The sequence below is a fragment of the Schistocerca serialis genome, chromosome 7 (assembly GCF_023864345.2).
Source record: "Schistocerca serialis cubense isolate TAMUIC-IGC-003099 chromosome 7, iqSchSeri2.2, whole genome shotgun sequence".
In the NCBI taxonomy this organism is placed as follows: domain Eukaryota; kingdom Metazoa; phylum Arthropoda; class Insecta; order Orthoptera; family Acrididae; genus Schistocerca; species Schistocerca serialis.
In genome coordinates this window covers 303,624,263-303,635,121 of record NC_064644.1, presented here as the reverse complement: position 1 = coordinate 303,635,121, position 10,859 = coordinate 303,624,263, and positions in this window count along the sequence as shown.

Here is a 10,859-nt window from a genome sequence, read left to right as displayed (position 1 = left end):
GCTGCAAACCGCGCTGATGGAGGAGTTGAAGGCCCTACCACGAGCAATCCTTATCAATCTATCCGCCTGTGGTGATTAAGTAACATGTCCTGCCTTTTTTAAAGCCCAAGAGACCATCATTAACCGCGGTGACTTCAGTGTCTTCGAATAGAAGTGTGATTTCTTTTCGTTTAATTATCTATTTTTTTTCTATCACCTCCTGTACAATACTGTCGCAGTTCTTTACACGTATGGCCCAAATTTCATCGGGCTATGTTAACTGGCAGTGACACATTACTGAACAGTTTCTTCTCTCCTTCTGTTTTGCACAATGGCGTATTTTAAATATGTGTCAATCGTATTAAGTAAACGAGCAGCATCCAAAAATTCAATTCACACTAGAAATGGAAAACAATGGGGCGATTAACTGTTGAGATTTGACCGTCAGAAAGGAGGGAGGTAGGCACGTTTTCGGCGTCTATAGAAAAGACACTTGCTCCGACAACATCATAGAAGCGACGTTGCACCACCCGGCACAGCATAAAAGAGCGCACTTTCATGCAATGTGCAACAGAGCCCTGAGATTGCCACTAAAGGAAGATTAGTTGCAGAAAGAACTAGGTATTATTAAGCAAGTAGCAGCAGCTAATGGATACAGGACACAAGATGTTACACGTATGTTTAACAAGATCAAAAACAAATCCGCGGGTATCAGTAACGATGCTAGGAAAATTAAAGAAGAAGTTTGTCACCCTGATATACAAAGGGCGTGTGTCGGAAAGAATTGCTAAACGCTTTCCAAAAAACATCGCAGTGGCATTCCAGAATGAAGGCAAATGGCCCATAGACTAAGACATAAACCAGCAACGACAAAACAAATGAAATACAACAATTCCGGAGTATATAAGATCAAATGTGCTGAATGTGACAGTTACTATATAGGACAAACAGGGCGGAATTTTGAAATTCGATTCAGGGAACATTGCAGTCATAGCAATCGGACAGCGTTTGGAGCACATGTAAAAGATAGTAAACATGAAGTGAGTAATATAAATGAACAAATGGAGGTGCTACATAAAGCTCCAAAAAGTCTCTATCTCAACGTGCTCGAAGAGACTGAAAGATACGCTCGTCAAAGAAAAACCCCAGGCCTACTACTTAATGAGCAAAGCGATTTTATGCTCAGGACTTATTATGAGATTTTTGAAGACCTGTTTTAGGCTTACTCTTGAATGCAACAGCACACCCCAGTAAGAACCAGCTGTAGCGGAACGGCCCTCAGCGTACTGGCGGATAGGTGAATTGGGCGCGGCGGAAGAGGACTCGGCGTGGCGTTGTATACGTTCTGACGGGAAATCCTCTTCACAACCGATCAAGACAAAGAAGAGGAAACGCACATTTTCGAAAGACTATCCACATTTTAATTATATTTCATGTTTCTTTGTAAAGAGATCTTAAATTAGTGTAAATTTTTCGTTTCATGGTCCACTCAAAAAAAGATTATTCATATGTTATTACTTTAAAAATTGTTTTATTAAAAAGAATATTCGCCATTAATATGTACGGTGAAATAATAACAGATGCACAATTGTTATAGGTAGAGGGCACTTTTTACTGTTACCAATCAGCTTTCTCTTAAACTGCGATATAAGATTTTAACAGATTAAAATTTACTTTAGTTATGACAGTGAACCGATGTTCTGTACTGACAAGTTACTCTGTAACTGCAATATATGGTACGTTGGCATTTAATACGTTCCAAAATTTCTTTTTGCAAACTAATATATTTCTATCACTAACTGTATCTCTCTCGTTAATTATATTTTTAACTTTGTCTAACAGATCTGAAGACAGGCAGCTAGCCCGAAAGCGGTAATTTAAAATAAAGAATAGCGATCAAAGATTGAAACGCCATATTTTTACGTATTAAGTGAGTTTTCGTGAGCACATATACCAACTAGCATTATACTGACAGTTAAACACGAAATTTATTTTATGCATTCTGTACCTTGGTAGACAGGATGCATAATGCTGGTCTGAGGACTGTAACCGGTAGTAATGAGGAACTGTTTACCAGCTCTCTTGGCGGTGAATTACGACTTCTTTTTTTAATATTTACGATGTGTGGGGCACCATCTTCACAAAATATAGCATACAATATATGACACTATGCTTTTAAGTGAGTTACTGCAGGCCTTTAAAAATGCTACGTCCTGTGAATTACTATGATATACGCTACATAAGGAAATTGGTAGACTCGATAACATCTGTGGCCTACAAAGGTGGTGTGCTATTGTCGTGCTTTTAGTCAATGACTTTGATACCCACTTCCATTTTCTCTTATGCTAAAGTATTTACGCTTTTGAATCCACCAAACATCATATGTTAGATTACAATTTGTTTCATATCTTAGGCTTTACACTTACCTCTCACTATTTCCCTCCACAAATCTCCCAGCGCCAAGTTAACTCTTTTCGGATGCCGTAGGAGACGTCCCACTAACCTGCCCCTTCCAACGATCATCCATAGGCTTCCTTCCTCATGAACCATTTTTAGTGCTTCTCCATATCGTATTTTATCTGTCCACCAAAATTTTTACGTTTCTATCAGAGCATCGCGTTCATAATGCTTCCATTTCCTTCTTCTCTCGTTTATATGGACCACGCCCCACTTTGCGGTGATTCAAGGGTGTACAGCAGAGGAGGCGGTGTAAGCTGCTGGAGGAACAACTTTCCAGGAGGAGCTGCTGTGTTTGTGAAACCACTCCACAAGTAACGAGGGTGAATGTAATTTGCCCATCTCGACTTATTTGCCTCACTGCAACACAGATTCGTGTGCTGTACTCCTGTGACTTAAAAGGGATAATTTAATTCGATTCTTCTTTGTTATTCAACAAAAAAGGCATACTTATAGGAGAACTAGTTGCATACCCGGTTTATCTGACGTACTCATTTTATCCATTTTTTATTGTAAACCTTAACAAAGAATGAATTGTATTTGTAGGGTAATATCGAATAAATTTCATTTTCATGTATTTGTGAAAACTCCCTTGAAATTATTAAACAGTCTTACATAGAAGTATTCGTAATGCACAAATGTACAAGTGTAGCCGCTTCGCGCGTCTACAACGTGATTTTGTCAACGTCTCTACGGCAACGCCACTTCATAGCTCTAAATATGGCTATTGTTTCCGCCGACAGGCTTTTTGCGCTTAGCTGTTGAAAGGTGTCAAACGCACCGGCAGGCGTCATGGATTTCCGTACGTCAACTCGACTATAGGAGTGTCCTAATAGTAAGGAATAAATGTATTAAAAAAATGTTTCAAATTGGCTCTGAGCACTGTGGGACTTAACATCTGAGATCATCAGTCCACTAGAACTTAGAACTACTTAAACCTAACTAACCTAAGGACATCACACACGTCCATGCCCGAGGCACGATTCGGACCAGCGACCGTAGCGGTCGCACGGTTCCAGACTGAAGCGCCTAGAACCGCTGGGCCACACCGACAGGCAGTGTATTAAAACTTTATGCATGATAAGGCATTTTTTTCATGCATCTCAGCGTTCATGAGGTCATATCTCTTGAGCTACGTTTCTTACAAATTCTTTGCGCAGAAGATGAGCAAAATGTGCTGCGAATACAGTTTGTAGCAAAGAAATAATAAATTTAATCTTAATGGACAAAGCGGAGGTTTTTCACGTTCCTTAGGGTATTTGGCGTGAATTATATGAGATACCACAATAGAATTTACATATATACTGCATACATACATTCGTACATACATACATTGTTATAAAATGTGCGGATAACAAATAAAACGAGTTTACTTTTGCCCATAACTGTGAGAATATAGTTTTAAATGAGACTGTCAGAAGAGTGTTCGCTATATTACAGCCATTAAAAATAACTCGAACAACACGTGTCCTTTGGAAGCCACACACACACACACACACACACACACACACACACACACACACACACACACACACACACAAACACAAACACACACGCACACACACACACACATTGATATGCAGCTTCTCTTCAGCAAACACAGAACACGTTGCTCTTTCACAGCTGGTCACCCCGAAGAGTAATTTATCAAGAGCGTAACCAGAGTTGAGAAGATGGAGTATGCAGCAAGAGATGGTAATGAGGAAACGAGCTAAATTCATGTAGAGAACCTGTTCACATGTCAATGCGTTTTTTCACACTTCTGTCTGTGGCATCGGTGGAGATGGGTTGAGAGCGATGAATTAACTTTTCTTTCAAAAGCGAAACGCTAGCTGATTCATAACGTCGTCGTTAAAATATGTCTGTTGAGCGGCTGTCCCACTATGAGCCTCAGAGTACAACCTAAAGTACGGATTAGCGTAAAATGGGGCTACTTTGTATATGTTTAGGTAGTTTCTTTCGTAGTTTCTTTTATATTCAATATCATTTATCGTTTGCTCCAACAGCACTATGTGCCCTTGGCTATCAAATCAATATGAATATCAAGTCCTACAAGCCACCAAAGTCTCTTTCCTTTTTTTTTGTGACGAAATTACCCGAAGTATGAGGTTGTGTGGACAAGACGTTGAAATGCAACTTAGTGCCAAATATATTAAAATATTATGAATTATACAGGGAATTGATTAAAAACAACGGACTTTGACGACCAATTCGTCATTTTTATTAAAGAAGAGCCAAATACTTAGCATTTATAGTCACGTAAACAGTCTTGTAATTATCTTTGGAATTATAATTAGCTTTAGCATTATTAAAATGAACTTTAGCAATAAACTTAACAAACTTGAATAACAATAGAAAAGCTAAAAATAATTATTAATCTTAGGGTATATTAACAATTTTTACTTATGGACCGTCTGACAGCAACTGAATAAAACACAGTTTTAGTGCCATACGCGTTTCGCCTTTATTTTCTGCAAGGCATCATCAGTGGCCTGGAATACGTACATATGTTAGCTATTTTATTTACATTTTTGTCATTGTGCCTATAGGTTATAAACAGTGCTGGTGGTTGGTATTTCCTATTAAGTAGTAATGTTTAGAACTGTACTTACAGGTTGCGTGGACAATTTCCTACATATTACGCTCCTGTTGCAATTTTTGTGTTGTTCTTCTTCTTATATGGTACTAAAATTGTGTTTTATTCAGTTGCTGTCAGACGGTCCATAAGTAAAAATTATTAATATACCGTAATATTACACGCAACTGAGGAAGACAGGACTATAAAAGTTGAATTATTAATCTGTTTCCTTGCACAACATGCATTAATAGTCAGGGTCGGTTGAGCCTTTGCTACACGTACCACAAACCCAGTTTCTGCAAGTAATGTAGCAAATACAGTCAGCAGCATGGTGGTAGAACCAGAAGCCACACTTGCAAATATAACAGAGAGTGTTGTCCTTCTGCCTGCCTTTCTTCTTGCCATTCGTCTTACCCATTATTTCTTTCTTGTGAGAAAAATCAGTTAAAGGAAGAAGTCCGGTCAGTCGCAGGTGGCACGGAGGAAGTGGCCGGCCGCTGTGGCCGAATGATTCTAGGCGCTCCAGTCCGGAACCACGCGGCTGCTGCGGTCGCAGGTTCGAATCCTGCCTTGGGCATGGTTGTGTGTGAAGTCCTTTGGTTAGTTAGGTTTAAGTAGCTCTAAGTCTAGGGGACTGATGACCTCAGATGATAAGTCTCATAGTGCTTAGATCCATTTGAACCATTTTAGAGGATGTGGAGGGGATTCATGCGAAGATCGGGTCATCCTGGACAGCTGAGACAGTTTCAGCTGAGGCACCGGATCGATTTGTGGGCATCATTTATCGCCGGAATATACTGGCTTGTAATGGATGTCTGTGTACATGGTTGAAGAAATACTTTCTTCCCTCTTCTGTGTCGAATTCTTTTAGAGTTGTAGCTCCTTTTCTCTTTTGAAAGATCGTGCAGGCAAAGCCTGTTGTCGAATACATGAACTGTTTCTTCTGAGCGAAGTGCTGGAAGCTTTTTCGAAACAGCTTCCGGAGCAAAAGGGGAACCTGTACTTCTGAGGAAGTTCGCTAGATTTTTCCTTATATTACATTATATAATATAATATTATATTATTATATATTATTCCTCATATTATATTACTATTTTAATGCATCCATCAGTCTCTTTAGCAGCATGAAAATATGTGGCTTTGTGATGGCGCCCCACGGTTGCATTATATGTATCGAGTTCGGCGTGAAATGAATGTTCTCTATTGCTGTTTCGATGATTTCAGGTAAGAAACGAGAAGCCAAGTTGTCACCAAAGACCACAGCTTTCTCATTTCCTTCTCTGTGTTCCTGGATGTGGAGCAGAATATTTTGAATAACCATACCTCGAGGAGGTTCACATAAAACCAGCCGCTGCTACTGTTCCTGTAAATAGTTCTAGGTGGCTCATCCTGTGTCCAATTATCATAAAGGTGCTTCGATTTGTAGACAGTCATTGCAGTAGTCAATTGCCCTTCTGCTTTGCCTCAGGACATGATGTTCATTTATGACATCGAATGCTCCTAGACTCTTTCCACGTTTATGTGCTCTCTGCATACTAGAACATTTATCACCCCCAGGCGGTCTGTAATACTTGTCTGATTATAATTATAAATTAGAGAAGGACGTTTCTATTCTAAAGTTGATCTCAAATTCTCAAAATACTCTTAGATTTCGTTAGGCCCTACTGATGCCTTTGAAGCTTAGATGTTTGTGCTCAGATTCCGCGTGATGTTGTTCCGAGCAACATATTCGTTCAAAAAATTGTCGCACGGCAAGTTGTCTTTCCACTTCTTTACAACTCTAACTTTCTTGTTGATAATTATTTAAAGGATAGTTTGAATGTAGGCCTTTGTTTAAGAAAAACCCCAACCTACTAGTACACACAAGTTATCTGCTATTAATTTCACACTCTCAGGCGTCAAGACAGTAGGATGGCCCGACATTCATTGGTGTTTGTGACGGACCCCGTTAAAAGTGGTGGTCCTATTAATTTTCTACTTCTTGGCAGCACCTTCCTGGGTAAGTCCTTCCACTCTCACTTCCACAATGGCTTTTGCAATGTCTTCATAACTATAATTTGTGTATTTTCAGGCATCCAGTTTTCTTTTATACGTTCTGACCATTGTGATGTATTTGCACAGTGAAACCCTATAACAAAGGAGAAAACTATATATACCACCGACTGGTTCCGAACACATTTAAACCGTATTTAAAAGCAGTACCGAAAGCTTTCAAAGTTACTCTTAAATTTGAGGTGCCGCATTTTATGGTACCTAAACGAACCACGTTCGACTGTTGCCTTGTACAAGGCAATGGCGAGCACCTTCCACAGATCGCAAGATGAGGCGAAAGGGCGTCGCTTAAAGCAGTAGACGCACATAGTGTATCCCTACGCCTAATGGCCACAGCTGGCGATCTCTGTCTCGTAATCAGATAGTTATAATAGCTTTTCTGTAAATGGCTGCAACGTAACTGTTGAATGAAATGTATCTTCTATCGATGTTGCCCATAATGAGTTTGTTAATGTACAATTATTGCCATTAAATGACTATTAAAGTTTGATTCTCAAAGGAGAGTCAGTTTTTAATTAATTATTTCCCATGAACTGATTCGTTATTCACCACCCATTTGCTCGTCCAGTTAGCAAATATCTTACTAAATGATAATTTGTTGAAACCCTTAGCTGCCGACAGGTGTCGTTGATATACCTCGATGGGGATAGCTCAAAGTGTGTGCCCCGACCGGGACTCGAACCCGGGATCTCCTGCTTACATGGTAGACGCTCAATTCATCAGAGCCACCGAGAACACATGAATAGCGCGACTGCAGGGACTTATCACTTGCACGGTCCCCGTACGACCCACATTCCCAACTGTCCACAATCTACATGCGTAATGTACCTAATAGATTTTTTTCCCATCCACTCATTACTCGCGCACACTAAGGTGACGATTTCCGTAAGAGTTCGGGCAGGCTGTGCACATTCGCACATACGAAGGTGAATAGGCGGGTAGCCTTCAACTATATATGAAGATAGTAACTGCTCTCGAAAGAACACGGTCATCAATGGTATCTGTTATTTCGAGAGCAGTTACTATTTTCATATATAGTTAAGGGCTACCCGCCGGTCGGAGTGGCCGAGCGGTTCTAGGCGCTACAGTCTGGGGCCACGCGACCGCTACGGTCGCAGGTTCGAATCCTGCCTTGGGCATGGATGTGTGTGATGTCCTTAGGTTAGTTAGGTTTAAGTAGTTCTAATTTCTAGGGGACTGATGACCTCAGAAGTTAAGTCCGATGATGCTCAGAGCCATTTCAACCATTTGAAAGGCTACCCGGCCATTGACCTTCGTCTGTGCGAATGTGCACAGGCTGCCCGAACTCTTACGGGAATCGTCACCTTACTGTGCGCGAGTAATGAGTGGATGGGAAACTACCTATTAGGTACATTACGTATGTAGATTGTGGACAGTTGGGATTGTGGGTCTCACGGGAAGCGTGCAAATGATAAGTCCCTGCAGTCGCGCTATTCATGTGTCCTCGGTGGCTCAGATGGATAGAGCGTCTGCCATGCAAGCATGAGAGACCGGGTTCGACACCCGGTCGGGGCACACACATTCAGCTGTCCCCATCGAGGTATATCTACAACACCTGTCGGCTGCTGAGGTTCAAAGTGGTTCAAATGACTCTGAGCACTATGGGACTTAACGTCTGAGTTCACCAGTCCCCTAGAACATAGAACTACTTAAACCTAACTAACCTAAGGACATCACACACATCCATGCCCGAGGCAGGATTCGAACCTGCGACCATAGTGGTCGCGCAGTTCCAGACTGTAGCGCCTAGAACCGCTCGGCCACTCTGGCCGGCGGCAGCTGAGGGTTTCAATTAATTATCATTTATTCTAGAGAAGCTGCACGATCATCAAACGTATCTGTTCTTTAAGAGTAGTTACTACCTTCAAATATCTTACTGATTTCAAATTATACGTTATGACTTTTTAAGAGAGGATTGAAGCTGTAGTCTCCCACAGCCGGTTTTGGAACGAAGTCCTACAACATCCAATAAACGCTATGTTGCAAATGTAAACTTTGGGGAACCTCTTTCTCATTTCGCAATAATAATCGATATCATGGCAAGGCCAACTATCAGTGTGACGGAACATGTCAGACGCGATAAAACCTATACGTAACACTGAATATAGCATACGTCCATCATACGTAACTAAAACAGCCCAGTCAATAAGCCATAGAGGGTGCGTGTACCCTGTTTCCGCCTGATGCCATATAACTTTAGTCAAAGACATAAAAAAAAAAAAAGCGGCACTCCATGAAGCAATTGCTCGAACGGGACAGAGATCGGTAGAAGTTGTGCACAAGTACTGTCAAAGAAATTACTTCAATTTCAGTAAAGTTGGATGATTTATTCAAAAGAAAGAGCATCACAAACTGCGCAGGTCAATAACGTGTTGGTCCACCGCTGGCTCTTATGCAAGCAGGTACTTGGCTTGGCACTGACAAAAATGTTATTCTCCTGAGAAATATCACGCAAGATTCTGCCCAACTGGCGCACTAGACAGTCAAACTTCCGAAATGGTAGGAGGATCTTGCCCATAATGCTCCAAACGTTTTCATTGGAGAGAGATCTGGCGACCTCGCTAGCGAAGGCAGGGTTCGGCGAGCACAGAGATAAATAGTATAAACTCTGCGTATGTGCTGGTTAGCTTTATTTTGCTGAACTGTAAACCCAGGGTAGCTATTCATGACGGGCAACAAACCGGGACGTTGAATATGTTTGACGTTCCACTGCGCTGTACGGTTGGCGAGGATGACAAACAGAGGGAGCCTGCTACGAAATAGAATGGCACCTCCTGGCTGCCCGGCAGTATGGCAGGCGACAATTAGGATGGTATCCTATCCAGCTCTGGGACGTTTACAGACACGTATTCGATGGTCATCGGGGCGCAGTTCCAAGTGGGACTCATCACTGAAGGCAATTCTACCCCAGCCAATGAGGTACCAGACCGAAGACGTGTCTGGGCATTCCCGGGGCAGCAGTGAGACGCCAACATCACTGTCGGCCACCATACAACCCGAAAATAGGGAATGATGGTCTGGTATGCCACATTGCGTGAGCCCTCTGGTTGCCATCTGCGGCATTCTTTCAGCAGAGCCGTATGTCGACAATATTCTACATCCCGCTTTGTTGCCCTTTATGGCAAGCCATCCTGGACTTACATTTCAGCAAGACAATGCCGGACTGTACAAGGGCTATCAAGGTCCAGGACCTCTACCCAGGCCGGCCGCGGTGGTCTAGCGGTTCTAGGCGCTCAGTCCGGAACCGCGGGACTGCTACGGTCGCAGGTTCGAATCCTGCCTCTGGCATGGATGTGTGTGATGTCCTTAGGTTAGTTAGGTTTAAGTAGTTCTACATTCTAGGGGACTGATGACCACAGATGTTAAGTCCCATAGTGCTCAGAGCCATTTGAACCATTTTTGAACCTCTACCCAGCTGAGACAGTTTGGAGTAATGTCGCTAGGGCCCTCCAAACATCTGCGGAAGTTGTTTTTGTTGGATAAGTCATCCATTTTTCTAATATTGTAATCATTTGTTTGTCTGTGCATGTATATCACATTTACTGATTTCCATCCAATTCAGATGATTCTTTGTTGTGTGCTCTCTCTTCTTTTGTCTTAGAGTGTGGATCTCTTATGACCGTTCACCCGGCAGTCGCAGATGTTTAGTCGATGCACAGCTCCACTAAGAAGGACGCCACATGGCAACTGAGGCATCCAGTTCTAGTACACTCATCGAATTTTCTGTACACCCAGTAACGATGACTATCCTTAACAAGACACGTCTTCCCTT